A 27659-nucleotide genomic window follows, 5' to 3' on the forward strand; every position below is an offset into this window, starting at 1 on the left:
CAATGAGTCATCATAATGCTGCATCAAGTGTACATGATCCTAGGGGCATTGGCAAACACAATGTAAGCCGTTTAATTTAGGTAATTAATTGCACCGAATACTATGAACCAGAGTTACACTGTTAGCACTGAGGCAATGTGCCCTAGTAGGAAGACCACTTTGTGCAGCTCAGTAAAGCATTAAAACCAATCAAGCAACCCAGAAAAGTGATACAAATAGCCCATATTAACATATGAAACAAGGTCCATGAAATCAATAACTTGTTTGTAACATGAAATTCTTATCCTGACTCTGAAATGCACATAGATAATACCTTTGATGATACAGTGGTAGCAATACATGGTCATAACATACACCGAAAAGACAGAAGTGCCAACGGGGGCGGTGTTGCGGTCTATATTCAAAACCACATTCCAGTAAAGCTTAGAGACAATCTAATGTTGAAGTAATATTGCTACAGGTTCATCTACCTCACCTAAAGCCCATTCTTGTGGGAAGCTGGTATAGACCACCAAGTGCTAACAGTCAGTATCTTGATAATGTGTGTGAAATGCTTTATAATGTATGTTTTATCAACAGAGAAGTATATTTTCTGGGTGATTTAAATATTGACTGGCTATCATCAAGCTGCGCACTCAATAAATACCTTCAAACTGTAAGCAGTGCCTCCAACCTGGTTCAGGTTGTTAGTCAACCTGCCAGTGTAGTTACAAACAGCACAGGAATTAAATCATAAACATGAATTGATCACATCTTTACTAATGCTGCAGAAATGTGTTTCAAAGCAGTATCCAAATCCATAGGATGTAGTGATCACAATTTAATAGCCATTTCTAGGAAAATCGCAGTTCCAAAGGCTGGGCCTAATATTGTGAATACAATAAGTTTTGTAGTGATTCATATGTTAATGATGTAAATTATATTTGCTGGTCTGTGGTGTGTAATGAGGAGCAACCAGATGCTGCATATGACACATTTATGAAATTGCTTCTTCCAGTTACTAATAAGCACGCATCATAAAGAAAATTACTGTAAAAACTGTTGTATCTCCTCGGATTGATGAGGAATTGGTTGAGAGGGATGATGCAAAAAGTATGGCAAATAAGTCTGGCAGCCCAACAGATTGGCAAACGTCCTGCAAATTAAGAAATTGTCATGTTCTCACCTTAGTTCTTTTATTTATGTCTTTGTTTTAGTATAGTCAGGGCATGAGTTGGGTGGGTTGTCTATGTTCCGTTTTCTGTGTTGTGTTTGGCCTGGTATGGTTCTCAATCAGAGGCAGGTGTCGTTAGTTGTCTCTGATTGAGAATCATACTAAGGTAGCCTTTTCCCACTTGTATTTCGTGGGTGTTTATTTTCTGTTCTGTGTTTTATGTATGCACCATACAGGACTGTTTCGGTTTCATTTCGTTCTCTTTGTTATTTTGTTATTTAGTGTTCTGAGTTATAAATAAATATAATGAACACTTACCACTCTGCGCATTGGTCCTCCGATCCTTATTACTACTCCTCCTCGTCAGAAATCATGTGACTAAACTAAATCAAAATGAACTATACTATGAAACAATGATCAATTATATAAGGAATGATATAAGGAATAAAAAGCTTTGGGGCACCATAAATTACATTTTGGGAAAAAAAGCCAAATATGTTCCATCATTCATTGAATCAGATGGCTGATTCATCACAAAGCCCACTGATTTTGCCAACTACTTTAATGACTTTTTAATTGGCAAGATTAGCAAACTTAGGGATGGCATGCCAGCAACAAATGCTGACACTACACATCCAAGTATATCAGACCAAATTATGAAATACAATAATTGTACTTTTCGGGGTCTGACATTCTGGATGGAAAATTACTGTGGATAATAGCAGACGATATTGCCACATCTTCAATTTAAGCCAACTAGTGTGTGCCCTCAGGCTTGGAGGGAAGCTAAAGTCAATAATATACACTCAACAATATACACGTCAGCTACTACAGTGACTGAAATGACTGCAACACGTAACAAAGAGCTGCAGCTAGTTTCAGAGTGGGTGGCAAGAAATAAGTTAGCCCTAAATATTTATAAAACTAAAAGCATTGTATTTGGGACAAAACATTCACTAAACCCCAAACCTCAACTACATCTTGTAATAAATAATGTAGAAATTGAGCATATTGAGATGACTAAAATGCTTGGAGTAACCCTAGATTGGAAGCTGTCATGGTCAAAACATATTGATACAATAGTAGCTAAGATTGGGAGAAGTCTGTCCATAATAAAGCAATGCTCTGCCTTCTTAACAACACTATCAACAATGCAGGTCCTACAAGCCCTAGTTTTGTCACACCTTATCTACTGTTCAGTCGTATGATCAGGTGCCACAAAAAAGGACTTAGGAAAATTGCAATTGTCTCAGAACAGGGAAGCACGGCTTGCCCTTGGATGTACACAGATAGCTAATATTAATAATATGCATGCAATCTCTCCTGGCTCAAAGTGGAGGAGAGATTGACTTCATCTCTACTGGCACACAGCTCAGACACCCATGCAAACCCCACAAGACATATGCCACAAGAGGTCTTTTCACAGTCACCGAGTCCAGAACAGACAATGGGAGGCACACAGTACTACATAGAGCCATGACTACATGGAACTCTATTCCACATCAAGTAACTGATGCAGCAGTAAAATTAGATTTTAAAAACAGATAAAATACTTATGGAACAGCGGGGACTGTGAAGCAATACAAACATAGGTACAGACAAATGCATACACACACACACACACGATAACATATGCGCTATACATACACATACACATGGATTTAGTATTGTAGATATGTGGTAGTGGTGGAGTAGGGGCCTGAGGGCACGCGAGTATCTGCCACCTTGGCAGCAGCTAATGGGGATCCATAATAAATACAAATACACTCCTCAGTAAAGGCACGAATAAAGGGTGCATGAATAAAGTGCGCCTGTTATCACCCATCTCTGCTCTCCTGCACCTGACTTACTTTAAACCAGTTGAGCACATTGTGACAGAAACAAGAATCTTTGGTCTGATGAAACCAAGATTGAACTGTTTGGCCTGAATGCCAAGAGTCACGTCTGGAGGTGGGGACGCTGAGGAGATGTTTTTCAGTGGCAGGGACTGGGAGACTAGTCAGGATCAAGGGAAAGATGAACAGAGCAAAGTACAGAGAGATCCTTGATGAAAATCTGCTCCAGCACTCAGGACCTCAGACTGGGGCGAAAGGTTCACCTTCCACCAGGACAACGACCCTAAGCATACAGCCAAGATAACGCAGGAGTGTCTTCGGGACAAGTCTCTGAATGTCTTTGAGTGGCCCAGCCAGAGTCCGGACTTCAACCCGATCAAACATCTCTTGAGAGACCTGGAAATAGCTATGCAGCAACGCTCCCCATCCAACCTGACAGAGCTTGAGAATATCTGTAGAGAAGAATTGGAGTAACTCCCCAAATACAGGTGTGCCATGCTTGTAGCATCATACCCAAGAAGACTTGAGGCTGTAATCGGTGCCCAAGGTGCTTCAACAAAGTACTGAGTAAAGGGTCTGAATACTTATGTATTCATAATATTTCCATTTTTTATTATTAGTACATTTGCAAAAATGTCTAAAAAACTGTTTTTGCTTTGTCATTATTGTCACGAACCGGCTCAAAGCCCGTAACAAAGGGAGACAACGTGGAGATAAGGAGTAACAAAATATATATTTATTAACTAAAGCAACTAAGGAAAATATACAATGGTGTGTGTAATCAGTAATCAGTAGTGTAAGTGAGTGTTTTGCATGCATGAATGTGATAATGCAGGGTGTTGAAAGATGCCAATGCAAACAAACAAAAGGCCACCAAGAACCACAACACAATCTACAAAAGGTGTCTGCATGGAGAGAGTCTCCTCCATGAATGTGGAAGAGGTCTATTTATCCTGGGAGACACCTGGCCCAGGTGTTTCCCATGAAGCTGACGACCCTCCCAACTCCGCCCACCGGCATCGTAATAAGGAAACAAGAACAAAGACAGAATACGGCAGACAAGAGTGGGAGGGTCGTCACATTATGGTGTATTGTGTGTAGATTGATGAGGGGAATAAACGATTGTATCCGTTTTGTTATAAGGCTGTAACATAACAAAATGTGGAAAAAGCCAAGGGGCCTGAATACTTTCCGAATGCACTGTATATGGTCAATATACCACAGCTAAGGGCTGTTCTTATGCATGACGCAATGCAGAGTGCCTAGATACAGCTGTTAGCCGTGGTATATTGGCCATACACCACAAATCCCCTGGGTGCCTTATTGCTATTATATTATGTGATATTATTTGCATATTGTATTCTGATTGGCCATATACTAATGAGGGCCGACATAGGTGACCTTCAGACGAGTCCCGTGGCACTTGTGGGGGTCGTAGAGCAAAACTGAGAACAGCATTGTGTTTGTGAGAGTCTCCCCTTTCCATAGAATGGTCAAACTATGTTGTAGGTCAAACCGTTCGGAAGCTACAGACATTTGTATGAGAAGACAGATTTTAGGGATGTGTTTTGACAAATATTGCTCTCGCTCTGCCACATTTCACCAAAGATGCAGAGGTGTGACATCAGCAGTTATGGTAGGATTGAGAAGCATCCAGTGCAAAATACGATACATTTCTAGTTTAATACTGATAGATTCCAAAGTTTTTTTTATTTTATTCACATACCGGTGCGTCAATCGGATCAAATGAAATGAGTTCCAATTGATTTTGATGTCTACTTTTTCATTGTCAAAATCTACATTTCGCTCTTTCTTAATTTGTTTCTTGCTGTTACAGCTAATGAAGATTGAATCTGAAAGACTCAGCAGATGAATTACAGAGTATTTGAACTGAAACCTGGTCAACTGCTTGGAAGAGAGCTATGCTCACAAGTATACCACCAACACTCACGTGATTCACTGTGGCCTGGCAACATCGACCCGTCAATCCATGTCTTCACCGTCATTGCTGGCGACTGCAAAACAATGTCTTGAAATAAGTGGCTCGTTGGTCTAGGGGTATGATTCTCGCTTTGGGTGCGAGAGGTCCCGGGTTCAAATCCCGGACGAGCCCTTTTGAAGAGCCTTTCACAATCTGAGACAGGCGGATCTTGGGCAACTGGTTGGAGGGGCGACTGCCACCACAGGAGTGCAGGACCAGGTGGATGAGTGATTAAGGCAATGGACTGCTAATCCATTGGGCTCTGCACTAGTGGCTTCAGCATCGCACAACATTTATTAATTTCTTCCTTGGTTAAAAAATCTGTCATTTTACTGGGACATAGGTTACCTTCAGACGAGTCCCGTGGCACTTGAGGGGGTCGTAGAGCAAAACTGAGAACAGCATTGTGTTTGTGAGAGTCTCCCCTTTCCATAGAATGGTCAAACTATGTTGTAGGTCAAACCGTTCGGAAGCTACAGACATTTGTATGAGAAGACAGATTTTAGGGATGTGTCATGTTTTGACAAATATTGCTCTCGCTCTGCCACATTTCACCAAAGATGCAGAGGTGTGACATCAGCAGTTATGGTAGGATTGAGAAGCATCCAGTGCAAAATACGATACATTTCTAGTTTAATACTGATAGATTCCAAAGTTTTTTTAAATTTTATTCACATACCGGTGCGTCAATCGGATCAAATGAAATGAGTTCCAATTGATTTTGATGTCTACTTTTTCATTGTCAAAATCTACATTTCGCTCTTTCTTAATTTGTTTCTTGCTGTTACAGCTAATGAAGATTGAATCTGAAAGACTCAGCAGATGAATTACAGAGTATTTGAACTGAAACCTGGTCAACTGCTTGGAAGAGAGCTATGCTCACAAGTATACCACCAACACTCACGTGATTCACTGTGGCCTGGCAACATCGACCGTCAATCCATGTCTTCACCGTCATTGCTGGCGACTGCAAAACAATGTCTTGAAATAAGTGGCTCGTTGGTCTAGGGGTATGATTCTCGCTTTGGGTGCGAGAGGTCCCGGGTTCAAATCCCGGACGAGCCCTTTTGAAGAGCCTTTCACAATCTGAGACAGGCGGATCTTGGGCAACTGGTTGGAGGGGCGACTGCCACCACAGGAGTGCAGGACCAGGTGGATGAGTGATTAAGGCAATGGACTGCTAATCCATTGGGCTCTGCACTAGTGGCTTCAGCATCGCACAACATTTATTAATTTCTTCCTTGGTTAAAAATCTGTCATTTTACTGGGACATAGGTTACCTTCAGACGAGTCCCGTGGCACTTGAGGGGGTCGTAGAGCAAAACTGAGAACAGCATTGTGTTTGTGAGAGTCTCCCCTTTCCATAGAATGGTCAAACTATGTTGTAGGTCAAACCGTTCGGAAGCTACAGACATTTGTATGAGAAGACAGATTTTAGGGATGTGTCATGTTTTGACAAATATTGCTCTCGCTCTGCCACATTTCACCAAAGATGCAGAGGTGTGACATCAGCAGTTATGGTAGGATTGAGAAGCATCCAGTGCAAAATACGATACATTTCTAGTTTAATACTGATAGATTCCAAAGTTTTTTTTTATTTTATTCACATACCGGTGCGTCAATCGGATCAAATGAAATGAGTTCCAATTGATTTTGATGTCTACTTTTTCATTGTCAAAATCTACATTTCGCTCTTTCTTAATTTGTTTCTTGCTGTTACAGCTAATGAAGATTGAATCTGAAAGACTCAGCAGATGAATTACAGAGTATTTGAACTGAAACCTGGTCAACTGCTTGGAAGAGAGCTATGCTCACAAGTATACCACCAACACTCACGTGATTCACTGTGGCCTGGCAACATCGACCCGTCAATCCATGTCTTCACCGTCATTGCTGGCGACTGCAAAACAATGTCTTGAAATAAGTGGCTCGTTGGTCTAGGGGTATGATTCTCGCTTTGGGTGCGAGAGGTCCCGGGTTCAAATCCCGGACGAGCCCTTTTGAAGAGCCTTTCACAATCTGAGACAGGCGGATCTTGGGCAACTGGTTGGAGGGGCGACTGCCACCACAGGAGTGCAGGACCAGGTGGATGAGTGATTAAGGCAATGGACTGCTAATCCATTGGGCTCTGCACTAGTGGCTTCAGCATCGCACAACATTTATTAATTTCTTCCTTGGTTAAAAAATCTGTCATTTTACTGGGACATAGGTTACCTTCAGACGAGTCCCGTGGCACTTGAGGGGGTCGTAGAGCAAAACTGAGAACAGCATTGTGTTTGTGAGAGTCTCCCCTTTCCATAGAATGGTCAAACTATGTTGTAGGTCAAACCGTTCGGAAGCTACAGACATTTGTATGAGAAGACAGATTTTAGGGATGTGTCATGTTTTGACAAATATTGCTCTCGCTCTGCCACATTTCACCAAAGATGCAGAGGTGTGACATCAGTTATGGTAGGATTGAGAAGCATCCAGTGCAAAATACGATACATTTCTAGTTTAATACTGATAGATTCCAAAGTTTTTTTATTTTATTCACATACCGGTGCGTCAATCGGATCAAATGAAATGAGTTCCAATTGATTTTGATGTCTACTTTTTCATTGTCAAAATCTACATTTCGCTCTTTCTTAATTTGTTTCTTGCTGTTACAGCTAATGAAGATTGAATCTGAAAGACTCAGCAGATGAATTACAGAGTATTTGAACTGAAACCTGGTCAACTGCTTGGAAGAGAGCTATGCTCACAAGTATACCACCAACACTCACGTGATTCACTGTGGCCTGGCAACATCGACCCGTCAATCCATGTCTTCACCGTCATTGCTGGCGACTGCAAAACAATGTCTTGAAATAAGTGGCTCGTTGGTCTAGGGGTATGATTCTCGCTTTGGGTGCGAGAGGTCCCGGGTTCAAATCCCGGACGAGCCCTTTTGAAGAGCCTTTCACAATCTGAGACTGGCGGATCTTGGGCAACTGGTTGGAGGGGCGACTGCCACCACAGGAGTGCAGGACCAGGTGGATGAGTGATTAAGGCAATGGACTGCTAATCCATTGGGCTCTGCACTAGTGGCTTCAGCATCGCACAACATTTATTAATTTCTTCCTTGGTTAAAAAATCTGTCATTTTACTGGGACATAGGTTACCTTCAGACGAGTCCCGTGGCACTTGAGGGGGTCGTAGAGCAAAACTGAGAACAGCATTGTGTTTGTGAGAGTCTCCCCTTTCCATAGAATGGTCAAACTATGTTGTAGGTCAAACCGTTCGGAAGCTACAGACATTTGTATGAGAAGACAGATTTTAGGGATGTGTCATGTTTTGACAAATATTGCTCTCGCTCTGCCACATTTCACCAAAGATGCAGAGGTGTGACATCAGCAGTTATGGTAGGATTGAGAAGCATCCAGTGCAAAATACGATACATTTCTAGTTTAATACTGATAGTTCCAAAGTTTTTTTTATTTTATTCACATACCGGTGCGTCAATCGGATCAAATGAAATGAGTTCCAATTGATTTTGATGTCTACTTTTTCATTGTCAAAATCTACATTTCGCTCTTTCTTAATTTGTTTCTTGCTGTTACAGCTAATGAAGATTGAATCTGAAAGACTCAGCAGATGAATTACAGAGTATTTGAACTGAAACCTGGTCAACTGCTTGGAAGAGAGCTATGCTCACAAGTATACCACCAACACTCACGTGATTCACTGTGGCCTGGCAACATCGACCCGTCAATCCATGTCTTCACCGTCATTGCTGGCGACTGCAAAACAATGTCTTGAAATAAGTGGCTCGTTGGTCTAGGGGTATGATTCTCGCTTTGGGTGCGAGAGGTCCCGGGTTCAAATCCCGGACGAGCCCTTTTGAAGAGCCTTTCACAATCTGAGACTGGCGGATCTTGGGCAACTGGTTGGAGGGGCGACTGCCACCACAGGAGTGCAGGACCAGGTGGATGAGTGATTAAGGCAATGGACTGCTAATCCATTGGGCTCTGCACTAGTGGCTTCAGCATCGCACAACATTTATTAATTTCTTCCTTGGTTAAAAAATCTGTCATTTTACTGGGACATAGGTTACCTTCAGACGAGTCCCGTGGCACTTGAGGGGGTCGTAGAGCAAAACTGAGAACAGCATTGTGTTTGTGAGAGTCTCCCCTTTCCATAGAATGGTCAAACTATGTTGTAGGTCAAACCGTTCGGAAGCTACAGACATTTGTATGAGAAGACAGATTTTAGGGATGTGTCATGTTTTGACAAATATTGCTCTCGCTCTGCCACATTTCACCAAAGATGCAGAGGTGTGACATCAGCAGTTATGGTAGGATTGAGAAGCATCCAGTGCAAAATACGATACATTTCTAGTTTAATACTGATAGATTCCAAAGTTTTTTTTTTTTTTATTCACATACCGGTGCGTCAATCGGATCAAATGAAATGAGTTCCAATTGATTTTGATGTCTACTTTTTCATTGTCAAAATCTACATTTCGCTCTTTCTTAATTTGTTTCTTGCTGTTACAGCTAATGAAGATTGAATCTGAAAGACTCAGCAGATGAATTACAGAGTATTTGAACTGAAACCTGGTCAACTGCTTGGAAGAGAGCTATGCTCACAAGTATACCACCAACACTCACGTGATTCACTGTGGCCTGGCAACATCGACCCGTCAATCCATGTCTTCACCGTCATTGCTGGCGACTGCAAAACAATGTCTTGAAATAAGTGGCTCGTTGGTCTAGGGGTATGATTCTCGCTTTGGGTGCGAGAGGTCCCGGGTTCAAATCCCGGACGAGCCCTTTTGAAGAGCCTTTCACAATCTGAGACTGGCGGATCTTGGGCAACTGGTTGGAGGGGCGACTGCCACCACAGGAGTGCAGGACCAGGTGGATGAGTGATTAAGGCAATGGACTGCTAATCCATTGGGCTCTGCACTAGTGGCTTCAGCATCGCACAACATTTATTAATTTCTTCCTTGGTTAAAAAATCTGTCATTTTACTGGGACATAGGTTACCTTCAGACGAGTCCCGTGGCACTTGAGGGGGTCGTAGAGCAAAACTGAGAACAGCATTGTGTTTGTGAGAGTCTCCCCTTTCCATAGAATGGTCAAACTATGTTGTAGGTCAAACCGTTCGGAAGCTACAGACATTTGTATGAGAAGACAGATTTTAGGGATGTGTCATGTTTTGACAAATATTGCTCTCGCTCTGCCACATTTCACCAAAGATGCAGAGGTGTGACATCAGCAGTTATGGTAGGATTGAGAAGCATCCAGTGCAAAATACGATACATTTCTAGTTTAATACTGATAGATTCCAAAGTTTTTTTATTTTATTCACATACCGGTGCGTCAATCGGATCAAATGAAATGAGTTCCAATTGATTTTGATGTCTACTTTTTCATTGTCAAAATCTACATTTCGCTCTTTCTTAATTTGTTTCTTGCTGTTACAGCTAATGAAGATTGAATCTGAAAGACTCAGCAGATGAATTACAGAGTATTTGAACTGAAACCTGGTCAACTGCTTGGAAGAGAGCTATGCTCACAAGTATACCACCAACACTCACGTGATTCACTGTGGCCTGGCAACATCGACCCGTCAATCCATGTCTTCACCGTCATTGCTGGCGACTGCAAAACAATGTCTTGAAATAAGTGGCTCGTTGGTCTAGGGGTATGATTCTCGCTTTGGGTGCGAGAGGTCCCGGGTTCAAATCCCGGACGAGCCCTTTTGAAGAGCCTTTCACAATCTGAGACTGGCGGATCTTGGGCAACTGGTTGGAGGGGCGACTGCCACCACAGGAGTGCAGGACCAGGTGGATGAGTGATTAAGGCAATGGACTGCTAATCCATTGGGCTCTGCACTAGTGGCTTCAGCATCGCACAACATTTATTAATTTCTTCCTTGGTTAAAAAATCTGTCATTTTACTGGGACATAGGTTACCTTCAGACGAGTCCCGTGGCACTTGAGGGGGTCGTAGAGCAAAACTGAGAACAGCATTGTGTTTGTGAGAGTCTCCCCTTTCCATAGAATGGTCAAACTATGTTGTAGGTCAAACCGTTCGGAAGCTACAGACATTTGTATGAGAAGACAGATTTTAGGGATGTGTCATGTTTTGACAAATATTGCTCTCGCTCTGCCACATTTCACCAAAGATGCAGAGGTGTGACATCAGCAGTTATGGTAGGATTGAGAAGCATCCAGTGCAAAATACGATACATTTCTAGTTTAATACTGATAGATTCCAAAGTTTTTTTATTTTATTCACATACCGGTGCGTCAATCGGATCAAATGAAATGAGTTCCAATTGATTTTGATGTCTACTTTTTCATTGTCAAAATCTACATTTCGCTCTTTCTTAATTTGTTTCTTGCTGTTACAGCTAATGAAGATTGAATCTGAAAGACTCAGCAGATGAATTACAGAGTATTTGAACTGAAACCTGGTCAACTGCTTGGAAGAGAGCTATGCTCACAAGTATACCACCAACACTCACGTGATTCACTGTGGCCTGGCAACATCGACCCGTCAATCCATGTCTTCACCGTCATTGCTGGCGACTGCAAAACAATGTCTTGAAATAAGTGGCTCGTTGGTCTAGGGGTATGATTCTCGCTTTGGGTGCGAGAGGTCCCGGGTTCAAATCCCGGACGAGCCCTTTTGAAGAGCCTTTCACAATCTGAGACTGGCGGATCTTGGGCAACTGGTTGGAGGGGCGACTGCCACCACAGGAGTGCAGGACCAGGTGGATGAGTGATTAAGGCAATGGACTGCTAATCCATTGGGCTCTGCACTAGTGGCTTCAGCATCGCACAACATTTATTAATTTCTTCCTTGGTTAAAAAATCTGTCATTTTACTGGGACATAGGTTACCTTCAGACGAGTCCCGTGGCACTTGGGGGTCGTAGAGCAAAACTGAGAACAGCATTGTGTTTGTGAGAGTCTCCCCTTTCCATAGAATGGTCAAACTATGTTGTAGGTCAAACCGTTCGGAAGCTACAGACATTTGTATGAGAAGACAGATTTTAGGGAGGGATGTGTTTTGACAAATATTGCTCTCGCTCTGCCACATTTCACCAAAGATGCAGAGGTGTGACATCAGCAGTTATGGTAGGATTGAGAAGCATCCAGTGCAAAATACGATACATTTCTAGTTTAATACTGATAGATTCCAAAGTTTTTTTTATTTTATTCACATACCGGTGCGTCAATCGGATCAAATGAAATGAGTTCCAATTGATTTTGATGTCTACTTTTTCATTGTCAAAATCTACATTTCGCTCTTTCTTAATTTGTTTCTTGCTGTTACAGCTAATGAAGATTGAATCTGAAAGACTCAGCAGATGAATTACAGAGTATTTGAACTGAAACCTGGTCAACTGCTTGGAAGAGAGCTATGCTCACAAGTATACCACCAACACTCACGTGATTCACTGTGGCCTGGCAACATCGACCCGTCAATCCATGTCTTCACCGTCATTGCTGGCGACTGCAAAACAATGTCTTGAAATAAGTGGCTCGTTGGTCTAGGGGTATGATTCTCGCTTTGGGTGCGAGAGGTCCCGGGTTCAAATCCCGGACGAGCCCTTTTGAAGAGCCTTTCACAATCTGAGACTGGCGGATCTTGGGCAACTGGTTGGAGGGGCGACTGCCACCACAGGAGTGCAGGACCAGGTGGATGAGTGATTAAGGCAATGGACTGCTAATCCATTGGGCTCTGCACTAGTGGCTTCAGCATCGCACAACATTTATTAATTTCTTCCTTGGTTAAAAAATCTGTCATTTTACTGGGACATAGGTTACCTTCAGACGAGTCCCGTGGCACTTGAGGGGGTCGTAGAGCAAAACTGAGAACAGCATTGTGTTTGTGAGAGTCTCCCCTTTCCATAGAATGGTCAAACTATGTTGTAGGTCAAACCGTTCGGAAGCTACAGACATTTGTATGAGAAGACAGATTTTAGGGATGTGTCATGTTTTGACAAATATTGCTCTCGCTCTGCCACATTTCACCAAAGATGCAGAGGTGTGACATCAGCAGTTATGGTAGGATTGAGAAGCATCCAGTGCAAAATACGATACATTTCTAGTTTAATACTGATAGATTCCAAAGTTTTTTTTATTTTATTCACATACCGGTGCGTCAATCGGATCAAATGAAATGAGTTCCAATTGATTTTGATGTCTACTTTTTCATTGTCAAAATCTACATTTCGCTCTTTCTTAATTTGTTTCTTGCTGTTACAGCTAATGAAGATTGAATCTGAAAGACTCAGCAGATGAATTACAGAGTATTTGAACTGAAACCTGGTCAACTGCTTGGAAGAGAGCTATGCTCACAAGTATACCACCAACACTCACGTGATTCACTGTGGCCTGGCAACATCGACCCGTCAATCCATGTCTTCACCGTCATTGCTGGCGACTGCAAAACAATGTCTTGAAATAAGTGGCTCGTTGGTCTAGGGGTATGATTCTCGCTTTGGGTGCGAGAGGTCCCGGGTTCAAATCCCGGACGAGCCCTTTTGAAGAGCCTTTCACAATCTGAGACAGGCGGATCTTGGGCAACTGGTTGGAGGGGCGACTGCCACCACAGGAGTGCAGGACCAGGTGGATGAGTGATTAAGGCAATGGACTGCTAATCCATTGGGCTCTGCACTAGTGGCTTCAGCATCGCACAACATTTATTAATTTCTTCCTTGGTTAAAAAATCTGTCATTTTACTGGGACATAGGTTACCTTCAGACGAGTCCCGTGGCACTTGGGGGTCGTAGAGCAAAACTGAGAACAGCATTGTGTTTGTGAGAGTCTCCCCTTTCCATAGAATGGTCAAACTATGTTGTAGGTCAAACCGTTCGGAAGCTACAGACATTTGTATGAGAAGACAGATTTTAGGGATGTGTCATGTTTTGACAAATATTGCTCTCGCTCTGCCACATTTCACCAAAGATGCAGAGGTGTGACATCAGCAGTTATGGTAGGATTGAGAAGCATCCAGTGCAAAATACGATACATTTCTAGTTTAATACTGATAGATTCCAAAGTTTTTTTATTTTATTCACATACCGGTGCGTCAATCGGATCAAATGAAATGAGTTCCAATTGATTTTGATGTCTACTTTTTCATTGTCAAAATCTACATTTCGCTCTTTCTTAATTTGTTTCTTGCTGTTACAGCTAATGAAGATTGAATCTGAAAGACTCAGCAGATGAATTACAGAGTATTTGAACTGAAACCTGGTCAACTGCTTGGAAGAGAGCTATGCTCACAAGTATACCACCAACACTCACGTGATTCACTGTGGCCTGGCAACATCGACCCGTCAATCCATGTCTTCACCGTCATTGCTGGCGACTGCAAAACAATGTCTTGAAATAAGTGGCTCGTTGGTCTAGGGGTATGATTCTCGCTTTGGGTGCGAGAGGTCCCGGGTTCAAATCCCGGACGAGCCCTTTTGAAGAGCCTTTCACAATCTGAGACAGGCGGATCTTGGGCAACTGGTTGGAGGGGCGACTGCCACCACAGGAGTGCAGGACCAGGTGGATGAGTGATTAAGGCAATGGACTGCTAATCCATTGGGCTCTGCACTAGTGGCTTCAGCATCGCACAACATTTATTAATTTCTTCCTTGGTTAAAAAATCTGTCATTTTACTGGGACATAGGTTACCTTCAGACGAGTCCCGTGGCACTTGAGGGGGTCGTAGAGCAAAACTGAGAACAGCATTGTGTTTGTGAGAGTCTCCCCTTTCCATAGAATGGTCAAACTATGTTGTAGGTCAAACCGTTCGGAAGCTACAGACATTTGTATGAGAAGACAGATTTTAGGGATGTGTCATGTTTTGACAAATATTGCTCTCGCTCTGCCACATTTCACCAAAGATGCAGAGGTGTGACATCAGCAGTTATGGTAGGATTGAGAAGCATCCAGTGCAAAATACGATACATTTCTAGTTTAATACTGATAGATTCCAAAGTTTTTTTAAATTTTATTCACATACCGGTGCGTCAATCGGATCAAATGAAATGAGTTCCAATTGATTTTGATGTCTACTTTTTCATTGTCAAAATCTACATTTCGCTCTTTCTTAATTTGTTTCTTGCTGTTACAGCTAATGAAGATTGAATCTGAAAGACTCAGCAGATGAATTACAGAGTATTTGAACTGAAACCTGGTCAACTGCTTGGAAGAGAGCTATGCTCACAAGTATACCACCAACACTCACGTGATTCACTGTGGCCTGGCAACATCGACCCGTCAATCCATGTCTTCACCGTCATTGCTGGCGACTGCAAAACAATGTCTTGAAATAAGTGGCTCGTTGGTCTAGGGGTATGATTCTCGCTTTGGGTGCGAGAGGTCCCGGGTTCAAATCCCGGACGAGCCCTTTTGAAGAGCCTTTCACAATCTGAGACAGGCGGATCTTGGGCAACTGGTTGGAGGGGCGACTGCCACCACAGGAGTGCAGGACCAGGTGGATGAGTGATTAAGGCAATGGACTGCTAATTGGGCTCTGCACTAGTGGCTTCAGCATCGCACAACATTTATTAATTTCTTCCTTGGTTAAAAAATCTGTCATTTTACTGGGACATAGGTTACCTTCAGACGAGTCCCGTGGCACTTGTGGGGGTCGTAGAGCAAAACTGAGAACAGCATTGTGTTTGTGAGAGTCTCCCCTTTCCATAGAATGGTCAAACTATGTTGTAGGTCAAACCGTTCGGAAGCTACAGACATTTGTATGAGAAGACAGATTTTAGGGATGTGTTTTGACAAATATTGCTCTCGCTCTGCCACATTTCACCAAAGATGCAGAGGTGTGACATCAGCAGTTATGGTAGGATTGAGAAGCATCCAGTGCAAAATACGATACATTTCTAGTTTAATACTGATAGATTCCAAAGTTTTTTTTATTTTATTCACATACCGGTGCGTCAATCGGATCAAATGAAATGAGTTCCAATTGATTTTGATGTCTACTTTTTCATTGTCAAAATCTACATTTAGCTCTTTCTAAATTTGTTTCTTGCTGTTACAGCTAATGAAGATTGAATCTGAAAGACTCAGCAGATGAATTACAGAGTATTTGAACTGAAACCTGGTCAACTGCTTGGAAGAGAGCTATGCTCACAAGTATACCACCAACACTCACGTGATTCACTGTGGCCTGGCAACATCGACCCGTCAATGCATGTCTTCACCGTCATTGCTGGCGACTGCAAAACAATGTCTTGAAATAAGTGGCTCGTTGGTCTAGGGGTATGATTCTCGCTTTGGGTGCGAGAGGTCCCGGGTTCAAATCCCGGACGAGCCCTTTTGAAGAGCCTTTCACAATCTGAGACAGGCGGATCTTGGGCAACTGGTTGGAGGGGCGACTGCCACCACAGGAGTGCAGGACCAGGTGGATGAGTGATTAAGGCAATGGACTGCTAATCCATTGGGCTCTGCACTAGTGGCTTCAGCATCGCACAACATTTATTAATTTCTTCCTTGGTTAAAAAATCTGTCATTTTACTGGGACATAGGTTACCTTCAGACGAGTCCCGTGGCACTTGAGGGGGTCGTAGAGCAAAACTGAGAACAGCATTGTGTTTGTGAGAGTCTCCCCTTTCCATAGAATGGTCAAACTATGTTGTAGGTCAAACCGTTCGGAAGCTACAGACATTTGTATGAGAAGACAGATTTTAGGGATGTGTCATGTTTTGACAAATATTGCTCTCGCTCTGCCACATTTCACCAAAGATGCAGAGGTGTGACATCAGCAGTTATGGTAGGATTGAGAAGCATCCAGTGCAAAATACGATACATTTCTAGTTTAATACTGATAGATTCCAATGTTTTTTTAAATTTTATTCACATACCGGTGCGTCAATCGGATCAAATGAAATGAGTTCCAATTGATTTTGATGTCTACTTTTTCATTGTCAAAATCTACATTTAGCTCTTTCTTAATTTGTTTCTTGCTGTTACAGCTAATGAAGATTGAATCTGAAAGACTCAGCAGATGAATTACAGAGTATTTGAACTGAAACCTGGTCAACTGCTTGGAAGAGAGCTATGCTCACAAGTATACCACCAACACTCACGTGATTCACTGTGGCCTGGCAACATCGACCCGTCAATCCATGTCTTCACCGTCATTGCTGGCGACTGCAAAACAATGTCTTGAAATAAATGGCTCGTTGGTCTAGGGGTATGATTCTCGCTTTGGGTGCGAGAGGTCCCGGGTTCAAATCCCGGACGAGCCCTTTTGAAGAGCCTTTCACAATCTGAGACAGGCGGATCTTGGGCAACTGGTTGGAGGGGCGACTGCCACCACAGGAGTGCAGGACCAGGTGGATGAGTGATTAAGGCAATGGACTGCTAATCCATTGGGCTCTGCACTAGTGGCTTCAGCATCGCACAACATTTATTAATTTCTTCCTTGGTTAAAAAATCTGTCATTTTACTGGGACATAGGTTACCTTCAGACGAGTCCCGTGGCACTTGAGGGGGTCGTAGAGCAAAACTGAGAACAGCATTGTGTTTGTGAGAGTCTCCCCTTTCCATAGAATGGTCAAACTATGTTGTAGGTCAAACCGTTCGGAAGCTACAGACATTTGTATGAGAAGACAGATTTTAGGGATGTGTCATGTTTTGACAAATATTGCTCTCGCTCTGCCACATTTCACCAAAGATGCAGAGGTGTGACATCAGCAGTTATGGTAGGATTGAGAAGCATCCAGTGCAAAATACGATACATTTCTAGTTTAATACTGATAGATTCCAAAGTTTTTTTTATTTTATTCACATACCGGTGCGTCAATCGGATCAAATGAAATGAGTTCCAATTGATTTTGATGTCTACTTTTTCATTGTCAAAATCTACATTTAGCTCTTTCTTAATTTGTTTCTTGCTGTTACAGCTAATGAAGATTGAATCTGAAAGACTCAGCAGATGAATTACAGAGTATTTGAACTGAAACCTGGTCAACTGCTTGGAAGAGAGCTATGCTCACAAGTATACCACCAACACTCACGTGATTCACTGTGGCCTGGCAACATCGACCCGTCAATCCATGTCTTCACCGTCATTGCTGGCGACTGCAAAACAATGTCTTGAAATAAATGGCTCGTTGGTCTAGGGGTATGATTCTCGCTTTGGGTGCGAGAGGTCCCGGGTTCAAATCCCGGACGAGCCCTTTTGAAGAGCCTTTCACAATCTGAGACAGGCGGATCTTGGGCAACTGGTTGGAGGGGCGACTGCCACCACAGGAGTGCAGGACCAGGTGGATGAGTGATTAAGGCAATGGACTGCTAATCCATTGGGCTCTGCACTAGTGGCTTCAGCATCGCACAACATTTATTAATTTCTTCCTTGGTTAAAAATCTGTCATTTTACTGGGACATAGGTGACCTTCAGACGAGTCCCGTGGCACTTGTGGGGGTCGTAGAGCAAAACTGAGAACAGCATTGTGTTTGTGAGAGTCTCCCCTTTCCATAGAATGGTCAAACTATGTTGTAGGTCAAACCGTTCGGAAGCTACAGACATTTGTATGAGAAGACAGATTTTAGGGATGTGTCATGTTTTGACAAATATTGCTCTCGCTCTGCCACATTTCACCAAAGATGCAGAGGTGTGACATCAGCAGTTATGGTAGGATTGAGAAGCATCCAGTGCAAAATACGATACATTTCTAGTTTAATACTGATAGATTCCAAAGTTTTTTTTATTTTATTCACATACCGGTGCGTCAATCGGATCAAATGAAATGAGTTCCAATTGATTTTGATGTCTACTTTTTCATTGTCAAAATCTACATTTAGCTCTTTCTTAATTTGTTTCTTGCTGTTACAGCTAATGAAGATTGAATCTGAAAGACTCAGCAGATGAATTACAGAGTATTTGAACTGAAACCTGGTCAACTGCTTGGAAGAGAGCTATGCTCACAAGTATACCACCAACACTCACGTGATTCACTGTGGCCTGGCAACATCGACCCGTCAATCCATGTCTTCACCGTCATTGCTGGCGACTGCAAAACAATGTCTTGAAATAAATGGCTCGTTGGTCTAGGGGTATGATTCTCGCTTTGGGTGCGAGAGGTCCCGGGTTCAAATCCCGGACGAGCCCTTTTGAAGAGCCTTTCACAATCTGAGACAGGCGGATCTTGGGCAACTGGTTGGAGGGGCGACTGCCACCACAGGAGTGCAGGACCAGGTGGATGAGTGATTAAGGCAATGGACTGCTAATCCATTGGGCTCTGCACTAGTGGCTTCAGCATCGCACAACATTTATTAATTTCTTCCTTGGTTAAAACATCTGTCATTTTACTGGGACATAGGTGACCTTCAGACGAGTCCCGTGGCACTTGAGGGGGTCGTAGAGCAAAACTGAGAACAGCATTGTGTTTGTGAGAGTCTCCCCTTTCCATAGAATGGTCAAACTATGTTGTAGGTCAAACCGTTCGGAAGCTACAGACATTTGTATGAGAAGACAGATTTTAGGGATGTGTCATGTTTTGACAAATATTGCTCTCGCTCTGCCACATTTCACCAAAGATGCAGAGGTGTGACATCAGCAGTTATGGTCGGATTGAGAAGCATCCAGTGCAAAATACGATACATTTCTCGTTTAATACTGACAGATTCCAATGTTTTTTTTAATTTTATTCACATACCGGTGCGTCAATCGGATCAAATGAAATGAGTTCCAATTGATTTTGATGTCTACTTTTTCATTGTCAAAATCTACATTTAGCTCTTTCTTAATTTGTTTCTTGCTGTTACAGCTAATGAAGATTGAATCTGAAAGACTCAGCAGATGAATTACAGAGTATTTGAACTGAAACCTGGTCAACTGCTTGGAAGAGAGCTATGCTCACAAGTATACCACCAACACTCACGTGATTCACTGTGGCCTGGCAACATCGACCCGTCAATCCATGTCTTCACCGTCATTGCTGGCGACTGCAAAACAATGTCTTGAAATAAATGGCTCGTTGGTCTAGGGGTATGATTCTCGCTTTGGGTGCGAGAGGTCCCGGGTTCAAATCCCGGACGAGCCCTTTTGAAGAGCCTTTCACAATCTGAGACAGGCGGATCTTGGACAACTGGTTGGAGGGGTGACTGCCACCACAGGAGTGCAGGACCAGGTGGATGAGTGATTAAGGCAATGGACTGCTAATCCATTGGGCTCTGCACTAGTGGCTTCAGCATCGCACAACATTTATTAATTTCTTCCTTGGTTAAAAAATCTGTCATTTTACTGGGACATAGGTGACCTTCAGACGAGTCCCGTGGCACTTGTGGGGGTCGTAGAGCAAAACTGAGAACAGCATTGTGTTTGTGAGAGTCTCCCCTTTCCATAGAATGGTCAAACTATGTTGTAGGTCAAACCGTTCGGAAGCTACAGACATTTGTATGAGAAGACAGATTTTAGGGATGTGTTTTGACAAATATTGCTCTCGCTCTGCCACATTTCACCAAAGATGCAGAGGTGTGACATCAGCAGTTATGGTCGGATTGAGAAGCATCCAGTGCAAAATACGATACATTTCTAGTTTAATACTGACAGATTCCAATGTTTTTTTAAATTTTATTCACATACCGGTGCGTCAATCGGATCAAATGAAATGAGTTCCAATTGATTTTGATGTCTACTTTTTCATTGTCAAAATCTACATTTAGCTCTTTCTTAATTTGTTTCTTGCTGTTACAGCTAGAAGATTGAATCTGAAAGACTCAGCAGATGAATTACAGAGTATTTGAACTGAAACCTGGTCAACTGCTTGGAAGAGAGCTATGCTCACAAGTATACCACCAACACTCACGTGATTCACTGTGGCCTGGCAACATCGACCCGTCAATCCATGTCTTCACCGTCATTGCTGGCGACTGCAAAACAATGTCTTGAAATAAATGGCTCGTTGGTCTAGGGGTATGATTCTCGCTTTGGGTGCGAGAGGTCCCGGGTTCAAATCCCGGACGAGCCCTTTTGAAGAGCCTTTCACAATCTGAGACAGGCGGATCTTGGACAACTGGTTGGAGGGGCGACTGCCACCACAGGAGTGCAGGACCAGGTGGATGAGTGATTAAGGCAATGGACTGCTAATCCATTGGGCTCTGCACTAGTGGCTTCAGCATCGCACAACATTTATTAATTTCTTCCTTGGTTAAAACATCTGTCATTTTACTGGGACATAGGTGACCTTCAGACGAGTCCCCGTGGCACTTGTGGGGGTCGTAGAGCAAAACTGAGAACAGCATTGTGTTTGTGAGAGTCTCCCCTTTCCATAGAATGGTCAAACTATGTTGTAGGTCAAACCGTTCGGAAGCTACAGACATTTGTATGAGAAGACAGATTTTAGGGATGTGTTTTGACAAATATTGCTCTCGCTCTGCCACATTTCACCAAAGATGCAGAGGTGTGACATCAGCAGTTATGGTCGGATTGAGAAGCATCCAGTGCAAAATACGATACATTTCTAGTTTAATACTGACAGATTCCAATGTTTTTTTAAATTTTATTCACATACCGGTGCGTCAATCGGATCAAATGAAATGAGTTCCAATTGATTTTGATGTCTACTTTTTCATTGTCAAAATCTACATTTAGCTCTTTCTTAATTTGTTTCTTGCTGTTACAGCTAATGAAGATTGAATCTGAAAGACTCAGCAGATGAATTACAGAGTATTTGAACTGAAACCTGGTCAACTGCTTGGAAGAGAGCTATGCTCACAAGTATACCACCAACACTCACGTGATTCACTGTGGCCTGGCAACATCGACCCGTCAATCCATGTCTTCACCGTCATTGCTGGCGACTGCAAAACAATGTCTTGAAATAAATGGCTCGTTGGTCTAGGGGTATGATTCTCGCTTTGGGTGCGAGAGGTCCCGGGTTCAAATCCCGGACGAGCCCTTTTGAAGAGCCTTTCACAATCTGAGACAGGCGGATCTTGGACAACTGGTTGGAGGGGCGACTGCCACCACAGGAGTGCAGGACCAGGTGGATGAGTGATTAAGGCAATGGACTGCTAATCCATTGGGCTCTGCACTAGTGGCTTCAGCATCGCACAACATTTATTAATTTCTTCCTTGGTTAAAACATCTGTCATTTTACTGGGACATAGGTGACCTTCAGACGAGTCCCGTGGCACTTGTGGGGGTCGTAGAGCAAAACTGAGAACAGCATTGTGTTTGTGAGAGTCTCCCCTTTCCATAGAATGGTCAAACTATGTTGTAGGTCAAACCGTTCGGAAGCTACAGACATTTGTATGAGAAGACAGATTTTAGGGATGTGTTTTGACAAATATTGCTCTCGCTCTGCCACATTTCACCAAAGATGCAGAGGTGTGACATCAGCAGTTATGGTCGGATTGAGAAGCATCCAGTGCAAAATACGATACATTTCTAGTTTAATACTGACAGATTCCAATGTTTTTTTAAATTTTATTCACATACCGGTGCGTCAATCGGATCAAATGAAATGAGTTCCAATTGATTTTGATGTCTACTTTTTCATTGTCAAAATCTACATTTAGCTCTTTCTTAATTTGTTTCTTGCTGTTACAGCTAATGAAGATTGAATCTGAAAGACTCAGCAGATGAATTACAGAGTATTTGAACTGAAACCTGGTCAACTGCTTGGAAGAGAGCTATGCTCACAAGTATACCACCAACACTCACGTGATTCACTGTGGCCTGGCAACATCGACCCGTCAATCCATGTCTTCACCGTCATTGCTGGCGACTGCAAAACAATGTCTTGAAATAAATGGCTCGTTGGTCTAGGGGTATGATTCTCGCTTTGGGTGCGAGAGGTCCCGGGTTCAAATCCCGGACGAGCCCTTTTGAAGAGCCTTTCACAATCTGAGACAGGCGGATCTTGGACAACTGGTTGGAGGGGCGACTGCCACCACAGGAGTGCAGGACCAGGTGGATGAGTGATTAAGGCAATGGACTGCTAATCCATTGGGCTCTGCACTAGTGGCTTCAGCATCGCACAACATTTATTAATTTCTTCCTTGGTTAAAACATCTGTCATTTTACTGGGACATAGGTGACCTTCAGACGAGTCCCGTGGCACTTGTGGGGGTCGTAGAGCAAAACTGAGAACAGCATTGTGTTTGTGAGAGTCTCCCCTTTCCATAGAATGGTCAAACTATGTTGTAGGTCAAACCGTTCGGAAGCTACAGACATTTGTATGAGAAGACAGATTTTAGGGATGTGTTTTGACAAATATTGCTCTCGCTCTGCCACATTTCACCAAAGATGCAGAGGTGTGACATCAGCAGTTATGGTCGGATTGAGAAGCATCCAGTGCAAAATACGATACATTTCTAGTTTAATACTGACAGATTCCAATGTTTTTTTAAATTTTATTCACATACCGGTGCGTCAATCGGATCAAATGAAATGAGTTCCAATTGATTTTGATGTCTACTTTTTCATTGTCAAAATCTACATTTAGCTCTTTCTTAATTTGTTTCTTGCTGTTACAGCTAATGAAGATTGAATCTGAAAGACTCAGCAGATGAATTACAGAGTATTTGAACTGAAACCTGGTCAACTGCTTGGAAGAGAGCTATGCTCACAAGTATACCACCAACACTCACGTGATTCACTGTGGCCTGGCAACATCGACCCGTCAATCCATGTCTTCACCGTCATTGCTGGCGACTGCAAAACAATGTCTTGAAATAAATGGCTCGTTGGTCTAGGGGTATGATTCTCGCTTTGGGTGCGAGAGGTCCCGGGTTCAAATCCCGGACGAGCCCTTTTGAAGAGCCTTTCACAATCTGAGACAGGCGGATCTTGGACAACTGGTTGGAGGGGCGACTGCCACCACAGGAGTGCAGGACCAGGTGGATGAGTGATTGATTAAGGCAATGGACTGCTAATCCATTGGGCTCTGCACTAGTGGCTTCAGCATCGCACAACATTTATTAATTTCTTCCTTGGTTAAAACATCTGTCATTTTACTGGGACATAGGTGACCTTCAGACGAGTCCCGTGGCACTTGTGGGGGTCGTAGAGCAAAACTGAGAACAGCATTGTGTTTGTGAGAGTCTCCCCTTTCCATAGAATGGTCAAACTATGTTGTAGGTCAAACCGTTCGGAAGCTACAGACATTTGTATGAGAAGACAGATTTTAGGGATGTGTTTTGACAAATATTGCTCTCGCTCTGCCACATTTCACCAAAGATGCAGAGGTGTGACATCAGCAGTTATGGTCGGATTGAGAAGCATCCAGTGCAAAATACGATACATTTCTAGTTTAATACTGACAGATTCCAATGTTTTTTTAAATTTTATTCACATACCGGTGCGTCAATCGGATCAAATGAAATGAGTTCCAATTGATTTTGATGTCTACTTTTTCATTGTCAAAATCTACATTTAGCTCTTTCTTAATTTGTTTCTTGCTGTTACAGCTAATGAAGATTGAATCTGAAAGACTCAGCAGATGAATTACAGAGTATTTGAACTGAAACCTGGTCAACTGCTTGGAAGAGAGCTATGCTCACAAGTATACCACCAACACTCACGTGATTCACTGTGGCCTGGCAACATCGACCCGTCAATCCATGTCTTCACCGTCATTGCTGGCGACTGCAAAACAATGTCTTGAAATAAATGGCTCGTTGGTCTAGGGGTATGATTCTCGCTTTGGGTGCGAGAGGTCCCGGGTTCAAATCCCGGACGAGCCCTTTTGAAGAGCCTTTCACAATCTGAGACAGGCGGATCTTGGACAACTGGTTGGAGGGGCGACTGCCACCACAGGAGTGCAGGACCAGGTGGATGAGTGATTAAGGCAATGGACTGCTAAGGCAATGGACTGCTAATCCATTGGGCTCTGCACTAGTGGCTTCAGCATCGCACAACATTTATTAATTTCTTCCTTGGTTAAAACATCTGTCATTTTACTGGGACATAGGTGACCTTCAGACGAGTCCCGTGGCACTTGTGGGGGTCGTAGAGCAAAACTGAGAACAGCATTGTGTTTGTGAGAGTCTCCCCATTCCATAGAATGGTCAAACTATGTTGTAGGTCAAACCGTTCGGAAGCTACAGACATTTGTATGAGAAGACAGATTTTAGGGATGTGTTTTGACAAATATTGCTCTCGCTCTGCCACATTTCACCAAAGATGCAGAGGTGTGACATCAGCAGTTATGGTCGGATTGAGAAGCATCCAGTGCAAATACGATACATTTCTAGTTTAATACTGACAGATTCCAATGTTTTTTTAAATTTTATTCACATACCGGTGCGTCAATCGGATCAAATGAAATGAGTTCCAATTGATTTTGATGTCTACTTTTTCATTGTCAAAATCTACATTTAGCTCTTTCTTAATTTGTTTCTTGCTGTTACAGCTAATGAAGATTGAATCTGAAAGACTCAGCAGATGAATTACAGAGTATTTGAACTGAAACCTGGTCAACTGCTTGGAAGAGAGCTATGCTCACAAGTATACCACCAACACTCACGTGATTCACTGTGGCCTGGCAACATCGACCCGTCAATCCATGTCTTCACCGTCATTGCTGGCGACTGCAAAACAATGTCTTGAAATAAATGGCTCGTTGGTCTAGGGGTATGATTCTCGCTTTGGGTGCGAGAGGTCCCGGGTTCAAATCCCGGACGAGCCCTTTTGAAGAGCCTTTCACAATCTGAGACAGGCGGATCTTGGACAACTGGTTGGAGGGGCGACTGCCACCACAGGAGTGCAGGACCAGGTGGATGAGTGATTAAGGCAATGGACTGCTAATCCATTGGGCTCTGCACTAGTGGCTTCAGCATCGCACAACATTTATTAATTTCTTCCTTGGTTAAAACATCTGTCATTTTACTGGGACATAGGTGACCTTCAGACGAGTCCCGTGGCACTTGTGGGGGTCGTAGAGCAAAACTGAGAACAGCATTGTGTTTGTGAGAGTCTCCCCATTCCATAGAATGGTCAAACTATGTTGTAGGTCAAACCGTTCGGAAGCTACAGACATTTGTATGAGAAGACAGATTTTAGGGATGTGTTTTGACAAATATTGCTCTCGCTCTGCCACATTTCACCAAAGATGCAGAGGTGTGACATCAGCAGTTATGGTCGGATTGAGAAGCATCCAGTGCAAAATACGATACATTTCTAGTTTAATACTGACAGATTCCAATGTTTTTTTAAATTTTATTCACATACCGGTGCGTCAATCGGATCAAATGAAATGAGTTCCAATTGATTTTGATGTCTACTTTTTCATTGTCAAAATCTACATTTAGCTCTTTCTTAATTTGTTTCTTGCTGTTACAGCTAATGAAGATTGAATCTGAAAGACTCAGCAGATGAATTACAGAGTATTTGAACTGAAACCTGGTCAACTGCTTGGAAGAGAGCTATGCTCACAAGTATACCACCAACACTCACGTGATTCACTGTGGCCTGGCAACATCGACCCGTCAATCCATGTCTTCACCGTCATTGCTGGCGACTGCAAAACAATGTCTTGAAATAAATGGCTCGTTGGTCTAGGGGTATGATTCTCGCTTTGGGTGCGAGAGGTCCCGGGTTCAAATCCCGGACGAGCCCTTTTGAAGAGCCTTTCACAATCTGAGACAGGCGGATCTTGGACAACTGGTTGGAGGGGCGACTGCCACCACAGGAGTGCAGGACCAGGTGGATGAGTGATTAAGGCAATGGACTGCTAATCCATTGGGCTCTGCACTAGTGGCTTCAGCATCGCACAACATTTATTAATTTCTTCCTTGGTTAAAACATCTGTCATTTTACTGGGACATAGGTGACCTTCAGACGAGTCCCGTGGCACTTGTGGGGGTCGTAGAGCAAAACTGAGAACAGCATTGTGTTTGTGAGAGTCTCCCCATTCCATAGAATGGTCAAACTATGTTGTAGGTCAAACCGTTCGGAAGCTACAGACATTTGTATGAGAAGACAGATTTTAGGGATGTGTTTTGACAAATATTGCTCTCGCTCTGCCACATTTCACCAAAGATGCAGAGGTGTGACATCAGCAGTTATGGTCGGATTGAGAAGCATCCAGTGCAAAATACGATACATTTCTAGTTTAATACTGACAGATTCCAATGTTTTTTTAAATTTTATTCACATACCGGTGCGTCAATCGGATCAAATGAAATGAGTTCCAATTGATTTTGATGTCTACTTTTTCATGTCAAAATCTACATTTAGCTCTTTCTTAATTTGTTTCTTGCTGTTACAGCTAATGAAGATTGAATCTGAAAGACTCAGCAGATGAATTACAGAGTATTTGAACTGAAACCTGGTCAACTGCTTGGAAGAGAGCTATGCTCACAAGTATACCACCAACACTCACGTGATTCACTGTGGCCTGGCAACATCGACCCGTCAATCCATGTCTTCACCGTCATTGCTGGCGACTGCAAAACAATGTCTTGAAATAAATGGCTCGTTGGTCTAGGGGTATGATTCTCGCTTTGGGTGCGAGAGGTCCCGGGTTCAAATCCCGGACGAGCCCTTTTGAAGAGCCTTTCACAATCTGAGACAGGCGGATCTTGGACAACTGGTTGGAGGGGCGACTGCCACCACAGGAGTGCAGGACCAGGATGAGTGATTAAGTGATTAAGGCAATGGACTGCTAATCCATTGGGCTCTGCACTAGTGGCTTCAGCATCGCACAACATTTATTAATTTCTTCCTTGGTTAAAACATCTGTCA

The 27659-nt window shown here is 43.0% G+C and overlaps 25 non-coding genes across 25 annotated transcripts; all 25 read left to right on the top strand.

Moving 5' to 3' along the window:
- The first annotated feature begins 5029 nt into the window (after window positions 1-5029).
- Window positions 5030-5101, top strand: trnap-ugg (transfer RNA proline (anticodon UGG)). Its single transcript has one exon. It is a non-coding gene; the product is annotated as a tRNA-Pro (tRNA).
- Window positions 5102-5962: 861 nt separating this feature from the next.
- Window positions 5963-6034, top strand: trnap-ugg (transfer RNA proline (anticodon UGG)). Its single transcript has one exon. It is a non-coding gene; the product is annotated as a tRNA-Pro (tRNA).
- An 861-nt stretch (window positions 6035-6895) lies between these two features.
- On the top strand, window positions 6896-6967 carry trnap-ugg (transfer RNA proline (anticodon UGG)). Its single transcript has one exon. It is a non-coding gene; the product is annotated as a tRNA-Pro (tRNA).
- An 857-nt stretch (window positions 6968-7824) lies between these two features.
- On the top strand, window positions 7825-7896 carry trnap-ugg (transfer RNA proline (anticodon UGG)). Its single transcript has one exon. It is a non-coding gene; the product is annotated as a tRNA-Pro (tRNA).
- Window positions 7897-8756: 860 nt separating this feature from the next.
- On the top strand, window positions 8757-8828 carry trnap-ugg (transfer RNA proline (anticodon UGG)). The gene has a single exon. It is a non-coding gene; the product is annotated as a tRNA-Pro (tRNA).
- Window positions 8829-9690: 862 nt separating this feature from the next.
- Window positions 9691-9762, top strand: trnap-ugg (transfer RNA proline (anticodon UGG)). Its single transcript has one exon. It is a non-coding gene; the product is annotated as a tRNA-Pro (tRNA).
- An 860-nt stretch (window positions 9763-10622) lies between these two features.
- trnap-ugg (transfer RNA proline (anticodon UGG)) lies at window positions 10623-10694 on the top strand. The gene has a single exon. It is a non-coding gene; the product is annotated as a tRNA-Pro (tRNA).
- Window positions 10695-11554: 860 nt separating this feature from the next.
- Window positions 11555-11626, top strand: trnap-ugg (transfer RNA proline (anticodon UGG)). Its single transcript has one exon. It is a non-coding gene; the product is annotated as a tRNA-Pro (tRNA).
- An 858-nt stretch (window positions 11627-12484) lies between these two features.
- Window positions 12485-12556, top strand: trnap-ugg (transfer RNA proline (anticodon UGG)). Its single transcript has one exon. It is a non-coding gene; the product is annotated as a tRNA-Pro (tRNA).
- Window positions 12557-13417: 861 nt separating this feature from the next.
- On the top strand, window positions 13418-13489 carry trnap-ugg (transfer RNA proline (anticodon UGG)). Its single transcript has one exon. It is a non-coding gene; the product is annotated as a tRNA-Pro (tRNA).
- An 858-nt stretch (window positions 13490-14347) lies between these two features.
- trnap-ugg (transfer RNA proline (anticodon UGG)) lies at window positions 14348-14419 on the top strand. Its single transcript has one exon. It is a non-coding gene; the product is annotated as a tRNA-Pro (tRNA).
- An 862-nt stretch (window positions 14420-15281) lies between these two features.
- Window positions 15282-15353, top strand: trnap-ugg (transfer RNA proline (anticodon UGG)). The gene has a single exon. It is a non-coding gene; the product is annotated as a tRNA-Pro (tRNA).
- An 852-nt stretch (window positions 15354-16205) lies between these two features.
- On the top strand, window positions 16206-16277 carry trnap-ugg (transfer RNA proline (anticodon UGG)). Its single transcript has one exon. It is a non-coding gene; the product is annotated as a tRNA-Pro (tRNA).
- Window positions 16278-17139: 862 nt separating this feature from the next.
- Window positions 17140-17211, top strand: trnap-ugg (transfer RNA proline (anticodon UGG)). The gene has a single exon. It is a non-coding gene; the product is annotated as a tRNA-Pro (tRNA).
- Window positions 17212-18072: 861 nt separating this feature from the next.
- trnap-ugg (transfer RNA proline (anticodon UGG)) lies at window positions 18073-18144 on the top strand. Its single transcript has one exon. It is a non-coding gene; the product is annotated as a tRNA-Pro (tRNA).
- Window positions 18145-19004: 860 nt separating this feature from the next.
- Window positions 19005-19076, top strand: trnap-ugg (transfer RNA proline (anticodon UGG)). The gene has a single exon. It is a non-coding gene; the product is annotated as a tRNA-Pro (tRNA).
- An 862-nt stretch (window positions 19077-19938) lies between these two features.
- On the top strand, window positions 19939-20010 carry trnap-ugg (transfer RNA proline (anticodon UGG)). Its single transcript has one exon. It is a non-coding gene; the product is annotated as a tRNA-Pro (tRNA).
- An 855-nt stretch (window positions 20011-20865) lies between these two features.
- On the top strand, window positions 20866-20937 carry trnap-ugg (transfer RNA proline (anticodon UGG)). Its single transcript has one exon. It is a non-coding gene; the product is annotated as a tRNA-Pro (tRNA).
- An 858-nt stretch (window positions 20938-21795) lies between these two features.
- Window positions 21796-21867, top strand: trnap-ugg (transfer RNA proline (anticodon UGG)). Its single transcript has one exon. It is a non-coding gene; the product is annotated as a tRNA-Pro (tRNA).
- An 857-nt stretch (window positions 21868-22724) lies between these two features.
- trnap-ugg (transfer RNA proline (anticodon UGG)) lies at window positions 22725-22796 on the top strand. Its single transcript has one exon. It is a non-coding gene; the product is annotated as a tRNA-Pro (tRNA).
- An 857-nt stretch (window positions 22797-23653) lies between these two features.
- Window positions 23654-23725, top strand: trnap-ugg (transfer RNA proline (anticodon UGG)). Its single transcript has one exon. It is a non-coding gene; the product is annotated as a tRNA-Pro (tRNA).
- An 861-nt stretch (window positions 23726-24586) lies between these two features.
- Window positions 24587-24658, top strand: trnap-ugg (transfer RNA proline (anticodon UGG)). Its single transcript has one exon. It is a non-coding gene; the product is annotated as a tRNA-Pro (tRNA).
- Window positions 24659-25530: 872 nt separating this feature from the next.
- On the top strand, window positions 25531-25602 carry trnap-ugg (transfer RNA proline (anticodon UGG)). Its single transcript has one exon. It is a non-coding gene; the product is annotated as a tRNA-Pro (tRNA).
- Window positions 25603-26459: 857 nt separating this feature from the next.
- trnap-ugg (transfer RNA proline (anticodon UGG)) lies at window positions 26460-26531 on the top strand. Its single transcript has one exon. It is a non-coding gene; the product is annotated as a tRNA-Pro (tRNA).
- Window positions 26532-27387: 856 nt separating this feature from the next.
- trnap-ugg (transfer RNA proline (anticodon UGG)) lies at window positions 27388-27459 on the top strand. The gene has a single exon. It is a non-coding gene; the product is annotated as a tRNA-Pro (tRNA).
- The last annotated feature ends 200 nt before the right edge of the window (window positions 27460-27659 follow it).

The sequence above is a fragment of the Oncorhynchus keta genome, chromosome 33 (assembly GCF_023373465.1).
Source record: "Oncorhynchus keta strain PuntledgeMale-10-30-2019 chromosome 33, Oket_V2, whole genome shotgun sequence".
NCBI classification, from domain to species: domain Eukaryota; kingdom Metazoa; phylum Chordata; class Actinopteri; order Salmoniformes; family Salmonidae; genus Oncorhynchus; species Oncorhynchus keta.